The 23,777-nt window shown below is 50.5% G+C and overlaps 1 protein-coding gene across 4 annotated transcripts in view; it reads left to right on the top strand.

The window, feature by feature from the left end:
- The first annotated feature begins 13,022 nt into the window (after positions 1-13,022).
- Positions 13,023-23,777, top strand: part of PKNOX2 (PBX/knotted 1 homeobox 2) — a 252,099-nt gene continuing 241,344 nt past the window's right edge. For 3 of the 4 annotated variants that reach the window (XM_045080383.1, XM_045080382.1, XM_045080380.1), the window contains exon 1: positions 13,023-13,118. The gene's annotated coding sequence lies outside the window, so the exon portion shown is untranslated. The remainder of the gene's footprint in view (positions 13,119-23,777) is intronic. The other variant, XM_045080381.1, reaches the window with a different exon arrangement.

Genomic DNA, 23,777 nt, shown 5'->3' with positions numbered 1-23,777 from the left:
GTTTCCCTTGTAGGCTCCTCTCCTTTGTGTTATCCCTTAAATTAAATATTAGTGTTCCTCAGGCTTCTGCCTCACAGAGACTCATCCTATTAGCATAAGCTGAAGATTGGGGGCAGGTCCAAGGTCAGTTCTGTGGCCACTTTCTCTGAGCCCACATCCTAGTTTTGGCTCCTGAACTAGAGAGGAAGAAGAAGAGACGACAGAGAATATAGGGCTGGCATTTGCCAGCTCCTCAAGGACCCTGGGCCTTACCTCCTTTGGTTTTATCTCTGTGCCCATCTGGACTTAACATGGTGTTCCTTGACCCCAAATAGGAGGGACTCCTAGTCTGGCCCAGTTTTACCAGTCTCATGGGAAGGCAGAGATGTAGAGAACACCCCCTTTTCCTGGTCCACTTCTGTCACTGATTCCAAAATTAGTCAGGCACCATTCTAGCTAATGGAATTATCTTATGAGTAGAGCAGACTGGATCCTACCCAGATCTTATAATCTAGTCCCAGGAAAGATAACAATACCAGCCAAAGAAACATACTGCACTGCATAGTACAGGCGTCCCGTTGGGTCTCTGCTGACCTCTTGTTGCCTGGAGCAGGAAGGGTTAAGGAGCTCATGGGTGAGGCAGGGAGCTCTTGAGGAGATGACCAGCACATGAGACGCCATTTCATGTCTCCACATCATTTTGCACATGTTGTTTCCACCTACGTTGACTTTAATCTCTTGTCATCTTGGCAAATTCTATTTTGTTCTTTTAAACTGTTCAGGAATCCCTTCCCTTGCGAAGTCTTTCTGACCCACCCACCCAGCATCAGTCACACACGGCACCGTGCCCCTCCCTCCTATACGGAGTCAACAGCTTCCTGAGTTCCTGCTTCAGGTGTTGAAGGCACAATATGAGCGAGACCCTGTGAGCCGTGTGTGGGGATGCACCAGCTTGAGTTGAGTCCCAGCTCTCCCACATACTACCTCCGGCCTTGGGCAAGTGAATTAACCTTTCTGAGCCTCAATCTTCTTATCCGTAAAATGAGGATAATAAAATAAACCATGAAATGTTATGGTGGTTGTGCAATGACTGGAAAGTGCCCAACGGGAACCTGGCATTGGCACTCAGATGGGCTCCTTCTTCCCTTTCTCTTTTCAAGGAGCTTCCAGTCTAATGAGGGGAGAATGGCAGGCAAAGAGATGCAGCAATTTGTCACAGGTGCTGTGACAATGGATACAGACTGCTTCTCTGTCTTTCCTGCTACACTGAGAGCTCCTTTAGAGCAGGGCCACGTGCTTCTGTGCCCCCGTCACCTAGCACAGTGCCCGACACACACACTAGCTGCCCCATACAAGTTTCAGTCAATGAAATGGGAATGGCTCCTGCCTCTGTCTGATCCTGGTTTGATCACAGTTAGAGCTAATGCCCGGCATTGTCTTTTTTTTTTTTTTTTTTTTTAACCCCCAGCTGTTCCTTTCTCAAAGAAGGGGAAATTACAGTTTATCAGCCATCTGGGACAAAAATCTTCTCTCTTCACTAGAGACTAATTTTTCTAAGCTTTGTCAAAGTTTGGGACATGAGCAAACCCCACCCCTTTTAGATTCTGGGAATGAGTGGACACCAGAGATGAGGGACAGACGACTCGTCCATTACCCTCCCATGGGACCAGCCTCCCTCAGCTTCCTTCTATCTGAGCATGCAGATATTCAGACCTCCACCAGCTTATTCATCCTCTTCAAATGAGTCTATCTCCCAAGAACCAAATATTTTCTCTCCCTGGCCCTGACTCGAAATGAAACGACTCAGCCCACAGACAGTTTTATGGTCCCTCGCCTTCCATTCCTCTGGTTGAGCCCTCGTGCTGGTGAGCGCCCAGACCAGGCTCTGATTTATACAGCTCTCCCAGGCCCCTGTTGGATTCGGAGTCTGGAACAAGAAGACAGAGCTATCTATCACCCCTCTGCTCAGATCTCCCCGGACTCACTGGGAAGGAAGAAGGGGTGGGTGGCAGCGAAGACAGCCTCAGGGGTCCTGCCCAGAGAGCATTTGTCACACTGATTGAATGTGTAAGGCGGGAGTGGAGTGGGCGAGTGAAGGCTTTTTATCTCACCCAAGCCTACCCTGTAGACATCAGGGATAGAGCAGAGCAGGTCAGGGTAAGAACACACATGGGGGAGGAATGGGAAGGGAATTTGAGCTCAGAAGTCTGACAGGGACTACGGATGCCACCCCCACTCACCTCCTCCAACTCCAAGTGCAGCAACCACTGGTTGGACTAGGTTTGAGCCTCCCCAGCTTCTCCATTCTCTTTGTGCCACATGGTGCCCCAGCACCTGGCATGGTGCCTGGCACGTAGTAGGCATGCAAGAAAGATAGGCTTGCTGCTTGACTAAGCCTTCCTCTCCTCCTTACTCACCTACCAGCTCTCAGCATCTAGGGCCTATTGCACACGTCCACCCACATCTCTGTGCTTGTCTGGATGTGTGGCTGTGCATCCTACGGGGACATCTGTGGTGAGCGTGTGTCCGTGTATGCTGCACACATGTCCATGTGAGTCCACAGATGAGTAAGAACTTTCCGAGAGTCAGGGTTCTTGAATTCCACAGTGGGTGATCCAAGGGAAGCCATGAATCTGTGAAGAATTTGATTATTTACGCCTGGGGCTGGAAGAGGTGCCTCTCTGCCAAGGGAGAAGGAAATGAATGGGTGGGGTAACCTCCCCAAAGACCTTCTGTGTTTTTTTTTTTTTTCCTTTTATTTCTTTATTTGACACACACAAAGAGAGAGTGCATAAGCAGGAGGAAAGACAGAGGGAGAGGGAGACACAGGCTCCCCACTGAGCAGGGAGCCCGATGCGATGCGAGGGCTTGATCCCAGGACCCTGGGATCATGATCTGAGCTGAAGGCAGACATTTAACCGACTGAGTCCCCCAGGTGCCCATGTGTTCTGTGCTTTCTGATCCCTGGTCAGCCAGGGCAGAAAGGGGATTATTATGTGGTTATCATCTGTAAACAACTTGAAATAGTCCTTGTTCCCAGGAACCCTACCCTTTGGTCTTGGGGATCACTTCCTAGGAAACAAATCATGGTGGGGGTAGGGGCCAGAGGTTTGAGATCAGGGTCTCCCTCTGCCACTATGCACAGGGAAGCCTCCAATGCCTTATATATGCCACCTTGGGCAGTGTGCAAAGACACCAGGGAGAGCATTTTGGTTATCAGGAAATTAGAGTCTTTGTTCAGAACCAGGAAAAGAAAATCCAACACTCAAATCTAGGGGTTGAAGAAAAGAGAATTCAAGGGCTGTGGTACTGTGGTGCGCTGTAGTGGCTTTGTTGTATCTTTTGGTTTTAGAGCTGCTGAAGCAATAACACGTAATGGCCTGAGCATTGCTGCCTCCCCGCGCCTGGGAAGTGGGATGACCTGAGGAGAAGCCAAGGGTGGCTAATGAGTCATTAAGAGTCTTTATCAAATTAGGATTATAATCCATCTCAACATGCGGAGGAAAATGTTTCAAATTATCTACTTTCTTAATTGCAACTCAAAGATTTGGCAGGAAATTATCATGAGAGATAACGTCTGGAAATTGACGGATTGTGCTGCTCTGTGCCTAAGCTTCCATGACTGCAGTCGCTGGAGAATTCACTCACACATACTTTTATGATTCTTGTACACACAAACACTCCTGCTCTACATACCAGTTTAGACAGACAGACAGACAGATACACACATGCACACAGACACACACAGTTACGTCTGAGCACAAGAGATCAAGCCATCAGCATTTATTAGGCAATCCACATAGGCTGAGGTGGCTACAAATGCTTAGAAGTTGGGAAGGTAAGATACTAAAAAAAAAAAAAAAATAGTCCTTGCATTTAGGATTTCCAAATCTGGTTGGGGAGCTAATGCATAAATATTTGAAGTCTAAGAACATGTACAAATGTACAAAGCAGTATTCAGGTGCATACTACTATAGTGGAGATGGGAGCCCACAGATTCAGCAGGACTTGAGTGTCCTGAATTAAGCCAAGTTTCTGCAATGGATGAGTTTTGACTTGAGTGTTGACGTTCCCGCTGTGCATTGTGATCACAGCCAATGGGGACGCAGGCAGAAGAAGGCATGCTGAGTCTGTCGGGAGGACCTGTGGCCAAGAAGTGACACAGTGTGTTTGCAAAATCACCAGGGAAGGGTGGAGCTGGATGATGAACCCTGGTTTGGTTAGACAATGCAAGCTGACTCTTACTTGCCCCATTAAAGGCAGGAGAGATTTGAGCTTCACCTTATCCTTCCCACTCCTGCCCGGTCTCAGTGTGTCTGCCTGTAGAACAGGGTGATCTGAAGACAGAGTTCGGCTTTCCTGCATCTCCCTTGCAAACCTGAGATCTCTGAGTTCAGGGATTTTTGCTTTACTCATCTCTCTAGCCCAAGGACCTAGCAGGTGCCTGGCCAGCCTAGTCGCTGGACAGGAGTCCACGAGCTGGTACATTTCTAGAGGCTATCAGTGTACACATGCTGAATGAGTGAGCCGGAGAGGGAACATGTGCAGGAGAGTGTGAACGTCGATGTTTATGAAGAAGCAGGGCAGCATACTGGTTCTGAGCGTGGGTCCTGGAGGCAGCCTCTCTGAGTCCGCACACTTGTTACTTGGTGACAAGTTCCTCCCCTTATCTCAGCCTCATGTGGACACCATGGGAATGTGATTCGGCAGTGCCTTGTGAACACTCAACTTGGAGTCTGGCACTGGACAAATCTTCAATACATATCAGCTGCTATTATTGTTGGCACTTTGTTTTGTTCTTCTGGCTAAGCAAACCATGCTCCCCATGCTGGTTGCATTGGGTTATCTTCTTCCTTCATTTGGTCACTCTTTCTCACCCTCTCCATGCAGTGTGGTAAGACAGGACCGGCTTCTGCAGGCAGTGTAGCCTCCCCCTTTTCCAGGGTTGTTCTCAGCTCTCTGAGCCCTGCAGTCGGGCTGCTGTAAGTCTGGCTGCCAGAATGAAGTTGGGAGCGTGGCCTTGCAGAATCCCCAGCTCAGGGAGGCTTAGAGGTTGGAAGCAGCATCAGAGGCCACATATGCGGGTAGGGTTTATCCCTGGAGATGGGGAGGAGATGGTGCAGAGTATGAGCAGAAGGAGGCAGGGCAGTTCTGCGAAAGGAGGTGATGGTGAGGTGGTAAGAACGGGAACAGAGCCGAGGGTGAGCGCGGTGATGGCAGGAGATGACAACTGTGCGCGTGACGAGGTGGCTGAGGAGATGGGGGATGAGGCAGTAGAAGTGTTCAAGGGGAAGACCTCTTAGTTTTGGAGAAAACAAACATTTCAAAAGGCCACAGAACCCTGCGGGTGGAGGAAAGGTGTCTCTAGAACCTTCCACAGTCTGAGGGAGGAGGCGCTGGGTGTCCTGCTGGTCTCCCCCCACTCTATCACCCCTCAGCAGCTCCTGTGTGGTGCTGCTGGGAAGCAGAGTAGATTGAAGAGCTGGTGAGCCAGAGTGATCTGTGATAAATGGTCAAGACCACAGCATCCAAACATAGTTTATACCAAGACAAAAAAGGAAGCCCAGAGGAGAAGCTTCAATAACAATAGAATGCAAGTCACATAGTAATTTAAAATTTTTTGGCAGTCCCATTAAAAGAAACAGAAAAAGTAAAAATAAAAGAAACAGGTGAAAAGATTTTTAATAGCCTATCTTAATTTTAATTCAATGTATCCAAAATAGTATCAACTCAACACCTGATACATATAAAATAATTATTAATGAAATATTTTACATTCTTTCTTTTTTTTTTTTTTACACTAAGTCTTCTAAATCCATGATTACACTTGCAGCACATCTCACTTCGGACCGGCTGCATTTCAAGTGCTTAGCAGCTACTTCTGGCTAGTGGCTACTGTGTGTTGGGCGGCACAGGTTTGTACTTCACTTTGTCAAATTTCTGTGGCCAAACCCTTGGGATGCCATTTCCCACAAGTGGTTCTTTTTAGAAATCATCATAGCATTTTATAGTCTAAATAATCTCTTTCTCATTTTTGTCACCACAGTGGCTTTCGTACTGGACCCCTTGCTAGAAACTGAAAAGAGCTGCCGAATGGCTTAAAACACGTCTCTTTCCTTTCCTGCTTCCCACAGAGCCTCTCATCTGGAGTTGGAGCTGGGGAGCTCCCTTGAGAGAGAGGGTGAAAAAGTGAGTGTGTGGGGGGGGGGGGGTGGGGGGGGCAGTGCTTGAAGAAACTTCCAGTATGTACATCACTACCATGAGAAAGATGGATTTGGGTGTTTGTATTTTTTTTTTTTTTTTTTGAAGGCTATATTGCTCCTCTATTAGAGAAGCCAGTTAGAGACACGACCCAATTAATTGCCTATCATGCGCCCGAGGACAGGTTGCATCCCCCATACTCTAGAGGGTGGGAGTGAAATGGGGGAGTGGAAAGGCTCTCTCCGGATCAAAAAAGTGAATCAGCTATGGGCAAGGAGCCTAGACATCCCAACTTCCAGCTCAGAGCAGAATCCTGGAGCCCCACCTTTTAGCAGATGCACTTTCTCATCATACAGGCCCCTCGGCTTGTCTCTAAGGGGTGTGCCTTGATGCATTTCATCAGGAACAGACTCTTCCTCACTTGGCCCTCTCGCCACCCCCCCACCCCCCCCTCACCCCCCCACCCCCCACCCCCCACCCCCGGTTTCAGGGTCAGGAAGGAGGCCTTAGGAGAAGAGTAAGCACCCCCTTCCTCCCTTTTTTTGCTCCCATTATCTGTGTTTCCAGGCCTCAGAGCCTGTCACAGCATTCTCAGTAAACAATATCTCCCTTCCTCAGGCCAATTAAATAAGCACTATAATAAAGGCGCAGGCAAGTGCTGCCGAGGCCTGGGTAAGGGCTATTAAATCTAATGGCTCCATTTGTTAGAGGGCCTCCCATGTGCCGGGGACTGTGCTGAGCTCTGCCTTCATTATTTTATCTAATCTCCATGGGCTCATGAGCTGGATACTATTATCATCCTCATTTCTTAAAGGCAGAAGCTGAGGCTTGGAGGGTATCCGTGACTTCCCAGATACCTGGCTATCTTGTGACAGAGTGAAGATTCCAGCCAGTTCCATGTGACTCTAAAAGCTGGCGTTCTCTGCGGGGTAGTAGTGGTGGGGGGCAAAGACCTTCTGGGAGAGAGGTAGTATTTCAGCTTAAGTCTTTTTTTTTTTTTTTTTTTTTTTTAATCAGAAATGCTGGGATAAACCCAAGCATTTGTATTTTTTATTTTATTTAAAGATTTTATTTATTTGACAGAAAGATCACAAGTAGGCAGAGAGGCAGGCAAAGAGAGAGGGGAAAGCAGGCTCCCCGCTGAGCAGACAGCTCGATGTGGGGCTCGATTTCAGGACCCCGAGATCATGACCTGAGCCGAAAGCAGAGGCTCAGCCCACTGAGCCACCCAGGCGCCCCTCAGCTTAAGTCTTAACAGCCCATGAGATCTTGGTGGGTAGGGAAGGAGGGAATTAAAAGTCAAGGCTGAGGAAAGAGTGTGAGCAGGCACAGGGAGGGCAGAGAGGGCACCGATGGTCCCCGCCTCCATGAGCACCAGGGCTAGCTGGAATGGAAGTGTCCAGAGCTCTCCATTACAGTGGGGCTTTCTTCTTTTTAATCGATAAACTTTGTATTTTCAGGGCAATTTTTGGTTCAGAGCAAAATGAGCAGAAGGACAGAGATTTCCCAGGTACTTCCTGCCCCCTTCCTTGTACCATGCACAGCCTCCCCCAGTACCAACATCCCCTGCCAGTGTGGAATATTTGTTATAAAGAACAAACTTATATCCACGCATCATTACCCATAGTCCATAGTTTACATGAAGATTCAGTCTTGGTGCTGTACATCCTGTGGATTTGGACAAATTTATAAGGACATGTATCCACCATTATGGTATCCTAGTGTACTTTGCTGCCCTAAAAACCTTCTGTGCTCTACCTTTTCACCCCTCCCCTGCCCCACAACCCCGGCAACCACTGATCCTTTTACATCTCTGTAGTTTTGCTTTTTATGGAATGTCACAAGTTGGAATCATACATTAGACAGCCTTTTCAGATTGACTTCTTGCACTGAGGGATATGCATTTAAGGTCCCACCATGTCTTCTTCTGGCTTGGTAGCTCATTACTTTTTAGTGCTGAATAATTCTCATTATCTGGACATATAATAATTTAGTTATCCACTCACCTACTAAAGGACATTTTGGTTGCTTGCAAGATCTGGTAATTATGAATAAAGATACAGGAAACATCTGTGTGCAGGTTTTTGTGTGGGTGTAAGTTTTAAATTCATTTGGGAAAATACCAAGGAGTAGAATTGCTGTATATGGTAAGAGTATGTTAAGTTTTGTAAGAAACTGCTGCAGTGTCTTCCAAAGTAGCTCTATCATTTTGTATTCCCACCAGCAATGAATGAGAGTTCCTCCTGCTCCGTGTTCTCACCAACATTTGGTGTTGTCGGTGTTTTGGACTTTGGCCATTCTAATAGGCATTAGTGATACCTTATTCTTTTATTCTGCAGTTCCCTAATGACAAATGATGCAGAGAATTGTTTTATGTGCTTACTTGCTGTCTCTATCTTCTTTGGTGAGTTGTCTGTTCAGATCTTTTGCCCATTTTAAAATGGGGTTGTTCATTTACTTAATGTTGAATTTTATGAGTTCTTTATATTTTTTTGGATAACAGGCCTTTATCAGATGTGTCTTTTGTAGATATTTTTCCCCGTTCTGCTGCTTGTCTTCTCATTCTCCTCATACAGCAGCTTTTAAAACAGATTCCTAGGCCCTTATCCAGATCAACTTTCTCCAAGAATTTGAAACCAGGAACCCAGCTCCATAAAGGTTCTTATGCAGGAATTCCATGGGCTAACACTGGGAGCCACTGAAGGTGATGATGGGGAGGTGAAGGAAGGGATACAGATAAGCCTGGAAGGTAGATCAGGGCCAGATAAGGAGGTGAAACTTGGATGCTGTGCTAAAGAATGTGGCATTTGGGGTGCCTGGGTGGCTCAGTGGGTTAAAGCTTCTGCCTTCAGCTTGGGTCATGATCTCAGTGTCCTGGGATTGAGCCCCACACTGGGCTTTCTGTTTAGTGGGGAGCCTGCTTCCCCCTTTCTCTCTGCCTGCCTCTCTGCCTACTTGTGATCTCTGTCTGTCAAATAAATAAAAATTTTTAAAAAAGAATGTGGCATTCAAGTCCCTTCTTTTAATTAGGAGGTCCAATAAACATTTTAAGCTAAGTCTTTTTTTTTTTTTTAAAGATTTTATTTATTTGACAGACAGAGATCACAAGTAGGCAGAGAGGCAGGCAGAGAGAGAGGGGAGAATCAGGCTCACCGCTGAGCAGAGAGCCTAATGCGGGGCTTGATCCCAGGACCCTGAAATCATGACCTGAGCCGAAGGCAGAGTCCTAACCCTCTGAGCCACCCAGGCGCCCCTAAGCTAAGTCTTATAGACGATGGTTTCTTGAGGGAATACCAAGTTGTGATCCAACCTTTGTTTTAGGAAGAACACTCTGGTGTTAGAGTATAGGAAGTACCGGGGATATTGGTAGCATTAGACCCAATTAGGGAATCATCAAAATATTCATATAACAGGTGACTGGTGATAAGTCACTCAACTGGGCTGCAGCAGTGATGGAGAAATGAGTCCCATTCAATTCGACTTACAGGTATCTTTTTAATATTTTTGTGACTAAGCACTAGATCAAGGTTCTAAGGATTCTAAGATGAAATAGGTATTGTTCCCATCCTCAAAAAACTCACAATCAAGATTGACCAAAAATAACTAACTTGAGAATAGAGGGAACTGGTGTGTGGAACTGAGTTGTGTACCCCCCCACCCCGCACCCCCATTCAGAACAAGATTCACATGTTGAAGCTCTAACTCCCACTGTGACTATATTTGGAGATAGGGGCTTTAAGGAGGTAGTGAAAGTTAAATGAAGTCATAAGAGGGGGTCCGAATCCAGTAGGAATGGTACACTTAAAAGAAGAGAAAGACATCAGAAATTGCTTTCTCCCTCTGGCCATATAAGGACACACCAAGAAGGTGCCACTGCAAGCCAGGAAGAAAAGTGTCACCAGGAACCAGTCCTTGCAGCACCTTGATCTTGGACTTCCAGTCTCCAGAATGGTGAGAAAATAAACGTCTGTTGTTCGGGCCATTTGTCTTGTGGAACTTTGTTATGGTGGCCTGAGCAGACTAATACAGACAAGTTTAAATTATATTCACAGGCTGATAATGACAGGACGCAGGCCATTTACTATAGATGTCTGTAGCTCAGAGGGGACAATCTGCGCTGGTGTGAATTGCTTATCCTAAAAACAAATCATTTGTGGACAGAGTGAGAAAAGAGCCCAGAACCAAGCTGTAGGGACACCCAACATTTAAGAGTGATGATGGGGTTTCGGAGGAACTCCTGTTTGCTCACAATGTTTTTTTTTGTTGATGTGCAGGTGACTACATGACATGTGTGCCCCTCTCCATCCTCTTTATCCTCAGAAGGATGATGGTGGATAGACTGTAGAGTATGCGAAGTGCATTCTACAGACTTAATTTCCACTCTGTTCCTTCGTGACTTGCTGACAGAGCCAACCTTTAGATATGGAACTCCTGGAATTTGACGTGTTGTTCAGTCATGCGTTCAGTAAATATTCACTAGCTCGGGTCGTCTGTTGGATTCTTGTATTATTACCGTTTAATGTTTTATGTAATGGTGCTTTGCCTTCTTCAGTAGAAAGAAAGCTCCTTGAGGACAGGAACTGTGACATGAATTTCTTTGCTTCTGTTCTTCAATCTTACCTTGGGCACACAGCTGAATTTCCAGTGTGTGCAGGACAGCCATTTACTTCGAGTGATTATGGGAAGGATGGTTACATTTAGGTAATCATTTTTTAAGCTTTTGCAAATTACAAATGTAGTGAAAGCAGGATACATTTATTTTAAATTACAATGTACAGTTTAAGGCACCAAAAGGGCATTAGTAGGAATCACGGTATTTTAAAAGACTCCAAAAATTAACAGCTCATGGCAATGGATCTGTATCAAGAAAGAGTTGGGCACAGAACTAGATTTCAGGAAATGAGGGGTATGACAAGTGTGACTCAGTGATGCATGGCTGTTGCCTGCAGTCCTATTTATGGCTCACTGACACCTCTCTGATGGGGTTAAGTATTTGCATTCAGCCCGATTCTCCCCTCTGACTCTGCAGGTTTTAGCAACTCACTAGGAGCCCTGAGAAAGAGAAAAAACCTTCCCTCCAGGGGTCCTGGGCAGGGGCAAAGGGATCTCCCCTCCCCCTCCTGCATCCGAAGAGGGCTTCCTCTGAGAGTTTATGGCAGCCTGACCTCCAGCCTCTGGGTTGGAGAATCTGGCCGCTTCTGTACTACATAAAAAGGGCAAGTGCATTCATTATTATTATATTATTATACAATGTATAATATATAATAGCGATTATGCTGTCAGCAGCCAGAGTCTCTGACCACAGATCAGAGGCTGGGGTGACATAAATCCACCTAGTGAAGTCTTTGGAGGTTCCACGTGAAGGTGAGAGCATTCAACTCCATCTATAAAGAGGGCTCTCAGTGAAGACTTTCTTTCACAAGCAACTTTGGCGGTTGAATTTGGGGGGTACTGGGGAAATCTGGACAAAGAGCACCTAGTGTATCTGGGATAGGATGTGGAAAAGGTCTCAGCTGCCTCCTCGGAGCCATGGAATGCTACTAGCTCTCATCCGTGCTTGGGATGGAGCCAGATGAAGAGCGACCCAGAGGCCTGCAAAGAGGGAAGGGGCAGCCTTCAACTTCTTGGGTCAGATTCTTTACTGAAAACCTGGCCTGCTTGGGTTTCACTTTCTGCTTTCCTTGCTTACATCAGTGTCTTTGTCTAGGCTTTATCCAGGCCCCCTGCCTGCTCTGGGGTCAGAGGATCAATCGCTGCCTGACTGTGGCTTAACCGGCTCCTCTATGGGGAGCAAGCAGCGAATGTAAAGGGGGAAGGGGTTCTCTTTTCCCTTTATGCCGAGGGCCATGTGCTAAGTTGTGGAAGCAAGCAAGCCTGCATCTGTAGGTGGCTGGGTGCCTATGCCTGGCACTTAGTAGGACTGTAATATTTTCGGGATGAAAGAAAGCACATGTATGACCATGCAAGCTTGCACTGGTCTTCTTAGAGGGCACCCGTGTGAATTTCCTCCCTGAAGTAGAAGGAAGCCACCCTAGCAGGCCCAGGCTGAAACAGCCCTGCTGGTCCTTCCCTTTATATTACACCACCCGACCCCCAGAACTCTGGGAGTTTTTAAAATGAAAATAGCAGTGGCTTAGAATTAGGCTTGCCAGGCATTTGCAAAGAGGTGATTTACTGACAAAGCCTCTACACCCTTTTATCTCTCCTGCTGCCCCACCCCATTACAGTCTCCCCCTCGGTGAGCCAAACGCCCCAGGAAGCCCACAGCAGAAAAAGCTCTTGAGAATAGGAATAACTAACCAGAGTGTCATCTGAGCACCTTTTCTGGGGCCAGGGTAATGAGAATTATTCAAATGCAATCATAAAAATGAGGCCATCAGGCAGGAATGGGGTGGGGGTGGGGGGGAGAAGGAGTGGTGGCGGAGGGAAGGATTCCTCGCCAGCTTTAAGTTTCATGATTTCGGGGGAGCTCTCTCGGGGTGCACGGAATTTCCCCTCCTCGCCATCCCCCGAGCCCAGGAGGTGGTGCCGGTCGGCCTCGGTGGTGTACAGAGAGGACGTGGCGTGGGGGTGGTGTGGATGTCCCCCGTTCCGAGGGGGTCCTCCGCGTCCCGCGGTCCGCGGCGGGCTCGCCGTCCGCGGCTTCCTCTCCAGCGCGGTTCTGCCTCCCGCCAGCAGGAGCGGGCCCGCGCCGACGTCTCAGAAAAGCCTCCAGTAGAGGGAGACACTCCAGCTGCGGCTCCGACTTGGAAGCGCCGGGCCGGGAGTGGGTGGGGGCGAGGGGGGTGGGGAGAGAGGGGGAGTGGGGCGAGGGGAGGTGTGTGAGGGGGGGGGGGGCTCCGGGGGGCGGGTCCCTGTGCCGCTGACGTCCCGAGCAGTGCTGGGAAGTATAGGCTGTGTTGTCACGCCGGTGTCAGTCTGATGAAGATTGGCATCAGGTAAGCTGTCATTCATTTCCATGTCAGAGACGCTTTTGCAGGCGGCGGCGGCGCGGCGGCGGCGGCGGCGGCTGCTGCTGCTGCGGGCGGCTGCCTCAGAGCGCGTGTGTTTTATTCCAGTCCCCAAGCCAGAGTATTATTCATTGCGACAGGGCAAGGAGGAGAGAGGGAGAGAGGGAGGCAGCAGGGAGGAGAGAGAGGGAGGCAGCAGGGAGGAGGGAGGCAGGGAGCAGAGAGGGACGGCGGGAGCGTGCAGAGAGAAGCTGGGGAAGCGCCGGGAGAGCGCGGAGCGAAGCAGCGCGAGTGGCGCCGAGGCCGGGGAAGGAGGCGGCCGGAGCCGCGCGGCCCGCCCGAGCCCCGGCCCGGCCCGCGCGCAGCCCAGCCGCCGCCGCCGCCGCCGCCGCCGCCTCCGCCTCGCCCCGCTCGGGCCCGTGGCCGAACGCGCATTGTCCGCGGGTGTGAGGAGCGGGGTTGCGTACTCGGACGGCCGCGGGCCCGAGACACCGTAGCGGGCGGGCGGGGAGCGGTGCGCCGCTAGAGCCGGGGGGCCCGAGAGTAGGGACGGGCGCGCGGGCCGGAGCCCGGCTGCAGAAGGCTCGGGGCTGGGCGCTCCGCGGGCGAGGCGGGGAACCGCGGGCCGGCTCTACGTTCGCCTGCTCCCGGCTTCGGGCGCCCTTTGGGCGGGCGCTTGCTCGGCGCCACAGGCCTGGAGCTGCCTTATGGGCGGCTGCGAGCAGGGGCAGCCCCAGCCTCAGTCCGGGTGACCCGAGCGGAGGAGCCGCGGCCGCGTCCCGCCCGGCCTGGGGAGCCAGGGCGAGTGGGATTTTGCAGGCGGATCGGTGGGGACAGCGGAACTCAAGCTCTGAGTTAGGGCAACCGGGCTCCCATGGGCCACGCTCAGAGACCCTCGCCCCGGGAGAAGCGATTTGTAGGGTAACTGGCTTTCCGCGGATTGTTGGGAGTCTTTGGCGAGGTCGGGGAGGCGGAGGGGCCCAAGGCGAGGTTTGGGAATCGGGAGCCCTCCTGGCCCGAGAACAAGGACACGAGTTCGTAAAAGGGGGGACGGAAAGCTCCCAAGAGCCGTGAGCTGGGGGGGATGGGGCAGAGTCCCGAGTCTGCCGCGCAAAGTTTGCGTTTCTTTCGGGTTGGGCGAGCGGGACTCTCCTGACTCCCGAACCCGAGGAAGAAACGAGCGAAGCGGGAGGTCTTTTCCGGGGGCTCTGGGCGAGAGAGCCCAGGGTTCTTGAGCGGTGGGGACACGGGCTAGGAATGGCAGTGGGGCGGGGTGGGGGGGTTGGCTGGTGGTGGTGCAGCAGCCCTGAATTAGGGCTGGGCTTTAGGGACACGCTCGAGTTTGGGTTGTAGGATTCAGGCTGTTTTCAGAAGCGGGACTGAGTAGCTTAGGGATCGGATCTACACCCCTGGCCAGAGCAGAGGGCAGGAGATAGGAGCTGGGGGCCTGGGGTTACCTCTGAGGCTGGACTCGGCGGAACGGGTGGTGTTTCTAGTATTTTGCCACGGGATCGCGGCTTTTTATTGGGATTGAGGTTATTTAAATTTGGGGAGGGTCGCGTGAGCGGTTCCCCATGCTCCGTGGGCGGAAAAACATCTAGGCAGGCGATGAAAATAGTTGATCCGAGCCATGGCAGGCAAGCCCCGAATTTCTGCTGCTTCTCCCCGAAAGTGGATCTGGAGCAGAGGACTTGAGGCGCGCTGGACCCGGTGCTAGGAGAAAGATTCCAGGAAGCGGACAAATCGAAGAGACGTCTGGGTGAAGCGACAGGGCAGCCTCGCAGGACTCGGAGTGGATCCGAGGACCGACCTTGGTGGTTCTGCGGGCTCTGAAAGCCACTTGGGGGGCTGCGGGCACAGCGCGGCGGGCGGATACGGGTGGCCCACAGGGACCGAGGCCTGCTCAGGGGGCGCTAGCTGCGCGGTGCCGCATCGCGCCCGGGGAGTCCCGGCTGCGGCCGAGGGCAAGGCGGGCTCGAACTCCAGCGTCCTGGTCGGAGCCGCCGGCTCTAGATCCGCAGGCGCTGCCTGTGCTTCCTTCGCCCGCGGCGCGGCCGGGAGCCCATAAGCCAGGCGGCCTGGGTGCTCAGCCTGGGAGACGGGGGCGCTCTGGGTCTTCTGCCCTCACCCCCACTTGTCTCGGGACTTCTCTAGCGTGTTGACTTTTCGGATTTCGAGTGCTCTCCAACTGGTGGAAGCCAAAAGCTTCACATTTTAGGCAGATCTAGGCGACCCTCCCTTCCCCAAAGCTGAGGAAATGATGGTGTTCAAACACACGCTATATTACGCAAAGCCCTAGCCCCTAGCCCTCTCTCCTACCCTGTCATTATGGCCTTCTAGAGGCCTCACAGCCTTAGAGAGAGGGAAGGGCGCCTCCTGTCCCTGGACTCGTGGTCTCCCACTGGAGCTGCACCCCGCAACTGCACTCTATCCTCATGGCTCAGGCCTAGCTCGGCTGGTGGGAGAGAAGTCCCAACCCGAGAGGGAGGTTATCCCTCTGGCCAACTAGGGAAGCGAAGTGTGTAAGGGTCTGTACGAGAGGAAGATTTGAAATTTCCTTTTTGCAATCGTGAGCGCATGGTCCCAGCCTTCCGCGCCCCTCGCACCCCTCGCTCAGGCAGCCAGTCGGCGCTTCCGGGACTCAGAAGACGCTAGATCAACGAGTGGCCGCCGGGGCCCAGGCCCTCGCTACTGCCCGGCGGGCGGTGGAGCTCCAAGGCTGTTTTTTTGCAGGCTCGGCATTCGTGAGCTCTCCTGCCGGGAGCCGGAGGGCGGGAGGGAGCCATGACCCCACGGAGACTCCCCAGTCACCGCCTCCCCTTTGTGAGCGCGAAAGGCATGAAAGCCCAGAGAAAGAGAAGCTGCTCAGAATAAGGGGCAGGGGGTTACTGGAGGGAGATGGGCCCAGCCACTGCTCACAGTAAAAGGCCTCGTGCAAATTGCACTGAAGGGTACCCAACTTGAGACTGGCTGTTTTATGATCCTTTCTGGGAGTTTACTGCGCCATGCTTTTAAGTCTGTAGATTGCTTTAAGTTAATGAAAGTACTGCTTTCAAAAGGGGCTTTTATGTGCTGCGGTGGCAAGGCCAGTACCTCCCCTTTACTCTTCCAAAATGGGTCTGTTTAAAAAGAAGTAGGCTCCTGGAGTTCCCACATGGACAGAGCTTGGGGGAGGACGCCATGTGACAATGAGGAGTAATAAAAAATCAATGTCCAAGTAATTCAGAAAGAGGAGTTTACTTCTTTCCCAGTCCAGGGTCACCTGTGCCGTCTGATACTGCCTTTTGGACTTCCACTGAGTCTGACTTTAAGTGCCCCTTACACTCTGTCTCAGCATCACTTTATGTAGGCCTGACCCTGTTCAATTAAACTCCAACTGGATTTCAGGATTTCAAATGGCTGCCAATTCAAGCTGCAACTAAAATATTTACTTGTGGCTGGGGGGAGGGGCTTTGCCTTGCATTTAGTAAGACAGATGTGTTAAAATGTCAGGGAGAAAGGCTGGGAACCTTGAGAAGAAACATGGAAGGCTATTTTTCAGCGCTTTTCCCCTTTTCAATCTCTTTGGCACAAAAGGTGAGAGGACAAGGTTTTTGACTAGGTCCTAACACAGAAACTGCAGTGGGGCTGGGCTGTGGCTTTGACCGCATGTCATAACCATTTAAACTGTGGTTAGTTGTTCAAAGCTCAAAGCTTCTCCAAGCTGGGTTTCATTAACTCTACACCAGTTGCCTGGAAGTTCAGTAGCAATAAATTGTATAAACACATTTGAAGTAAGTTAGTGATGAAATAAGGAGAATTACTGTCTTGTGAGTGGAGAATCCTGAATTCATGGAGTTTTAACTTAACTGGAAACATACCTCCTCTCCCTTGGCCTTGATGTTTATGGGTGCACCAGAGTGTGTGTTAAATTTCTGTCTGCCATGTCCATCTTCAACCTGGGACTGTAACTCATTAGGGACCAAGGCATGCCTAGAAAGCAAAAGGCTGGGTTTTAAAGGGGGCTCCATTAGCCTGGTTTAGAAACCAAACCAAACCCATCAACCTGACTTCCTTACCCTGGGTGAATGCAACATAAACAGCCGCAGAGCAGGCCAAATTAGATTTTTAAACGTTAGCGGCTTAATAATACTGTGTTGTTAGCAATTGAATTTGTTTTTATTAAAGAAACAACCTATAAAATTTATAGGATTCCAACATGTTGCAAGATTTCCTTGCTAATAGTGCCCCCCCCCCGAAATTCTATCTCCAATTTCAGACTTTTGTTCCTGATTTATTTAATTTAAAGCACATTTTCTAAATTAGTTCGGGGAAGGTGAGAAATGCTGTTATAAGTTTTCCTTTTTCTGATGCTGTGTGGCACAAGGACTGCGATGCTGCAAGATATATATAAACGTGTGATGCAATTGCACGCGGAGCCAAGTGTCTGGATCACACAAGATGCAGATCGGAGTGTGGAGAGGGCGGAGTGATGCCACGGAGGAAAAGCAGAGGAAGTTATACGGAAAATGAAATCATCGTGAGCCACCGGCAGCCTTGGTTCTAGCCAACACACCATGCTTTGTATAAAAACACTTCACATGCGATCTGTGACTTCTTGAAGATTGAATTATATTGAGAAGCAGAATTCAGAGGGAGTAGCTGCCCTGGCTGGGTTCTGGCCAGGCTGCATGGCCAGGCTTGTTGCGATGGGGATCTGCTAATTTAATTAAATCTAATACCTGGTGGGAAAGGGAGGAAGGACATAATCAAGGTTGGCAGGTCAGCATGCTGAGCTAGTGTTTAAGCCGAAAATGGGGGGGGGGGGTGGCGGTTTTCTGCTTTGTTACTGTCTGGCTGCATGACTCCTGCGGGTCCCCTAGCTTCTGGATCTCGGTTTCTTCATCTGTAAAGTGGAATGTATCACAGGAATCCCTTGTTAGGCCAGGAGGGGCGAATCTCGAATGACTCCCTGACTCCCACCGAGGGTGTGCTCTAAATAATAAAGGAAACGAAGAGAGGCTTCTGAGCAGCAGTCACATTCTTCCCTGTGTTTTCCTTCCCTGCCTGATCCAGAGCCTTTCCCCCCGAAACTCTCAGGAGTTCTGAGACTGAGGGCGAAAGGGCCAATTGCCCGCTTTTCTTTACATCCTAGAATTTGAAAATCCCACTGCGATCCCCAAGCCCACCTGCACTTCATCAGGAGGGGCAGTTAAGTTGGGGGAACGAGCGGGGCTTCTCCCCGGTGGTGCTACCTGGAAGAGCTTCCAAGCATCCGATAAAACACAGAATCTGACTTATTGGACATCCAGCCCCTTCCCTTTGTGCCAGCGGAAAGAAGAGGCCTGAGCTTGGACTGGTGTGTGACATCTGGTCAAGCTGGGGGGATGGGCGCCCGGTCCGGAGCTAGCCGCAGCTTGAACCTCACTTAGCAGTCTCCATGCTGGCAGATCAAAGCAGATTCTGGGCCAGAAAGCCCAAGAAGTTACACCCAGCACTTACACAAAAGTGTATCCGTACTTTGAGTCTCCTCCGCTTCTCATGCCTGATATTTCAATGCTAGCCTTGATACTGGAGACGTGGCTCCAGTGGAATGCCTGCCTTTAATTCTCCCTCGTCCGTGGGGACGTCTTGGGGCAATTTTTTCCTCCACACATCCTCCTCCAGAGGTCTTGAGCAACATCGTCGTCTCCGTTCTGATTGGGGGTGAGAGCAGGGAGACGCAGGGTGGAGGTAGAGGGAGCAACAGTTTTGCTGTTATCCAAGGTACAGTCCTTCTCCCAGAGCTGGAACTTTCACTCCTTCCAGAACAGTTTTGCTGTTATCCAAGGCACAGTCCTTCTCCCAGAGCTGGAGCTTTCGCTCCTTCCAGAACCCCCAGGAGTAAGGGAGGAGCAAGCCCTCGGGCAGCTCAGGAAGAGCTGCTGCTGCAAACGTGCTGTCTTCAGGGGGATCTGCTGTTTGGCTTGGATGCCTCACCGCAGGCCCTGCCTGACTGGGTTTCTAATTACAAGAAGGCCGTTTCTGCTAAGACCTATCTCACTAAAAACACATCCCTGTGTGTAATAAGAAACCCTAAACCAGGCAGGATATTTTAAAACTGAAGCAATGAAGATTAGATTAAGTCTCCACCAAACAGCTTCGTTCTCATATTATTTTTGGCTGGAATGTGGAGAAAAGCAGCTGGCCCTGGGGCCCGGAGCAGGATCTTTTGAGGGTTCGGATGGGGCTGGAGTGGGTGGTGGTACTGCTAGTTTCTCTGCTTAATAGGAATGTGGCCAATTTCAGTACAGCTCAGGCAAGGCAGTGGGGGTAATCCAGTGGGGGATGAGGGAACCCCCAGGGTTGGCAGAGGTCAGATCCGCCCGAGCGGCCTCAGAATCAGTGGGTCACAGAGCACCGAGAACACTTTTAAATTCCCCCACTTCATTAAGATCTGGTCTTTTGTGTTCAGCTCATACTCTCCCTCCCAGTCCTATCCTAGGCCTAATAAACCCACCCATTCTCCACGTGGCCTTTGAAGGAACTTTGGGTTCTTTGGGTACTTTTCTGGTTGGAGAGAAGGAACAAATCGTTGCCCAAGTTTCCTGGAAATAAAGCCTAGGAACCTGACTTCACAAGTCCTTTTCCTGTCCTGCCGGGGAGAGACAGCATGGTCTTCATTCATTCCTTTGTTCCTTGGTCCAGCAAATAGTTATAGCAAGTCTCCTGTATGTAAGCCTGGTACAGTTCTAGACATTGAGACTACAAGCCACAACACCAAACAGGACAAAAGATGTAGCCACAATGTCCCTGTCTTCCAGGAGCTTGCCGGCTGTGGAAAGAGTGCCAAGTATGGGCTTAGCCTCAGATAAAACTGTCCTGAGAACCTAGCTCTCTTAGTTTCTAAGTGAAAGAATTTAGACATGTTACTTAACATTTGTGATCTAGCTTTTCCACCCATAAAGGGAGAAATAAAAGTATGAAGCTCAAAGAATTGCGGAGAGAGCATTTGTAAAGTGTCTCTCATACAGCTGAGACTCAATCAGGCTCCTCTCCCTCCCCATGTTATTTTGGGCAGGGGATCCAGTCGGTGGCTTACCCAACTTCCCCGGGTGCGTGGCCTGGGGCCTTTCACGGGTCCCTGGCACCATCAACAGCTGTTGGACAGCCAGTCACACTGTGGCCTGGCGCTGCCCGCTGCATGCTGACCCCCGCCAGGGCCAAGGTGGAAGTAGACATACAGACTCTGTCCTCAGGCAATGGGCAGTTTGCGGGTGGACACACTCAACCTAGAAACACCCAAGGGGTGACACACGGATGCATGGTGGCGCCGCGAAAATGGGCACAAATCAGCTGTTGGAGCAAAGGAAGCACAAGTGGGATAGGGTGCTGCTGAGTGCGTGGAGGAGAGCTCTCAATAGGGTCAGTGCAAGGGTGGGTGTGAGCTCTGGCGAGGCAGGGCTGGAAGGGGAGGGTGGAACTCGAGACCCTGCAGGTCCCAGGGCTCATAGGGATTGCTGGGGGCCAACCTGAACTAGAGTTAGAAGTTCAGCTCCTCCCTAGGCACATCAGGGAGTCAAGTGGGCCACCACTACCTCCTGGATACCATCTAGGCTTCCCTGGGTTGGTGACTGAGGGATTTTTCCCGTTGGCTTCTCAATGCGTAGAACTTAGGTTAATGACTCTGCATGAAGCAAACTGACTAATTCCATTCCTGACTACAACAGAACTCTCTTGCCCACCATCCCTGCTTTTCCTAAGCTAAGTGAGTAGAGATTTTAAGTCCATACCTGGGTCTCTCAGGGTCTGTGAAGCTGACCCACATCAGAGTGGTTGGGATGGTGGTGAGAACAACAATTTGAACTTGGGAGTTGGAGCATGGTGGATTCTGCTCTAGACCTGGCCCCTGCCTGGCTGTGTGACTTTCAACAAGTGACTGACCTCTGGGTGTCAGTTTCCTCACTTATCCAATGAGGAACTTGACTTCGTTCTCACAGGTCCCCTTCAGCCCAAAGTTCCATGAATCTCTGTTTCCTCCCAACCCGATTGCTTTGTGATTACGCAGTCATTGAAACCACCAAGCCACCACCCGCAGCAAAGGCACACACTGGGAGGGCTTGGGCCCCGAATTGCCCTTGTGTTGTTGGGTCTCAAGACAGCAGAGGGTATTGGCTTTGACTTGCCTGATGGCTTTCCTGGGCAAATGAATGGGTCCTAGCAATAGCAGTGGGCATGAGGGCAGACTTTCTGTCTGAAGACTCACTGGCCTCTTCATCAAGAGCAACACTTCTTTTGTCAAGATAGTGTGGTGTTGGGAGAAGAAACACAAGCTTTGGAGTCATATTCTGGGTTCTCACCCTGGTTCTACTACTGCTAAGCTTTGTGTCTTTGGAACCTCACTTAAGCTCTCTGAGCCTCTGTTTTCTTGGAGATATGGTTAGGAACATAATAATACAAAGCACATAGGAGTGCTATGAAAACTCTGGAACAGAGTATCTGAAAGTGCTAGGCACATGGTAAGCTCATGGCACACATTAATTTTCTTTCCTAATAAAGCCCTTCCCCGGACACACTCTCATTTAATCCTCTCAACCTCAAGAAGCAGCTGGAATGGACATTTTTATATCATTTGACAGTGAGAGGAGCTGGGGCTGAGAGAGTGGCTATGGGGGTGGGGTCCAGGAAGGGACGGTGGATATCTCCACCTTCACATTAAATAGGGTGGCCCAGGTCTAACTTTTACAACAGGGCTCCATTCTTTAGGCTCTTGGAGACAAAGCAAGCACCTTGGAGTTCTGAGAGCTGCTTGGGCCCAAGCTCCACTTATTCCTCTCCTGAGAATCTCTTTAAAGGAACCAGCAGAACCCATCGTCTTTGTTACCCGTATCTTTGTTTGGCCAACTCTGGGAAGAGCTACCAGCTGTTATGGAAACCAACACCTAGATGATGATCGGTATTTTTACTTCTACAAGCCTTCACTTACAGGCAGGGCTGGGCTGGCCAGCACAGGGGGAGGGGGTAGATTTAGAGGTTGGGGGTATAGTGATGGCAGTGGGTACGGGTGTCAGAGTGCAAGGCAGCCCAAGTTGTAAGCCTCCAGGGGTGATAAGAATGGAGGCTCACACTGTGGTCCTCTGACTTGCAATCCTGACAGACACTAAGGGACATTGAGCTCATTGGTCGTAGGGCTTGCTAACTCTGTTTACGTGTGGAATCAGGGGTAGCAGTGTGGGTCTGTGGTAGAAGCGGGGGGAGGGAGCCCCACCCCCAGAGGTTCATCTGTTTTCGCTCTGACAGCCCATTGTCACTGAGTGATACTCTGTACCCGGGTCTATGTTAAGCCTTGGGAGTACGGGATTGTTCTTGCCCTTTCTCAGGTGAGGCCAAACTCAGTGTGGATTGTGGTTCCAGTTCCAGGCCAGAGGCCCAGAGAGGCCCAGAGAGGCTCCTGGGTATGTGCAGGGCCCCGTGGTGACAGGTGCTTGTTCTCACTGCTGAGCCCTCCCTGGTGATTCATCTGTCCAGCAGCAAGCATGAGCTGAGCCCACTGTTTAATGAATGCCCGGTAGCATGCTGCATTGGAATCCAGGCCTTTTTCTCCAGGAGTTATACGATCGTACTGCAGAGCCCAGACAGATTCATGTCAGGCTGGAGATAAGCTATGTGACCTTTGACATGTCTCTTAATATCTTTGGTTCTTAGCCTCTCATTTTATACAATGAGGAAGTTACACGAGATGGTTTTTAAAGCCCCTTCTGGATCTACTATTTATGACCCTATGGGCTCTAAATGCTAAAATGAGTGGTCCAGACCCCTGGGCATCATGTGTCTGGAGAAGGTAGTGGGACACCAAGGGACATTTAGCCCATTATTGGTAGGACCTGTCTAACTCTGGGTGAGGGGAATGGAAAGGAGTAGATGGAACAGCTGTTGGGCCTCACCAGTTTGGTTGTGGAGACTGGAAGAGCTCCTGCAGGCAGGCCTTCTGAGATCTTTAGTCTACAGGGAGACCACAGGGAGAGAAATCAAGCAGGAGAGCCCAGTAATATGGAAGCTCAAGTGTGCTGCTCTCCCATGGCCTGTGTTTAAGTGGCGGTCTTGCCCTGCTGCCATGTGGAGAGTCCCTCTCCCACCATGCCCTCTCCCAGCTCTGGGAGCAGAGAGCCAGACTCACAGTGGGGCAGTAGTCCCCTGGGGGCACTCCTCACTTGTGTTTGATCTGGAGGAAAGCCAAGGAGCTGGATGGGATTCCCCCAGCCATCCCTGGAGACTGTTCCCAGGGAAAGTGACTTGTTCCTTACACTGGCACAGCTCTCGTTGGTAAGGCACCCCAATACATTAGAGCCTCTTAGTGACAATGAGATGGGGGGGAACGGCTACCTCCTGCTGACTTCCAAATTGCTAGGAAGGCCGCTTTCCAGCTGGACATCTGGTCTCCTGGAATACTTTTCAAAGCCATCTCCATTGGCTCTGGAAGGGGAGATGGAAGAACTTCGTTCCCAGGCTGTACTCTGGGGAGTGCCATTAGCTGCTGGCAAGGAGGAAGGGAACTTCCTTGGCATTCTTTTGCACAGAATCGTGGTGTGGACGTCCCTGCCTGAGCATGGCAGAACTGGACTCTTCTGTAGAGGAGGGAGATGGGTTGCCACAGCTAGCTTGTAGATCATGGAAGAAGAAGAATTTTTC

The sequence above is a fragment of the Mustela putorius genome, unplaced genomic scaffold (assembly GCF_011764305.1).
Source record: "Mustela putorius furo isolate JIRA1106 unplaced genomic scaffold, ASM1176430v1.1 tig00000460_pilon_pilon_pilon, whole genome shotgun sequence".
NCBI lineage: Eukaryota > Metazoa > Chordata > Mammalia > Carnivora > Mustelidae > Mustela > Mustela putorius.
The sequence above is the reverse complement of the archived record's forward strand: the minus strand, read 5'-3'. Positions and strand labels throughout refer to the sequence as shown.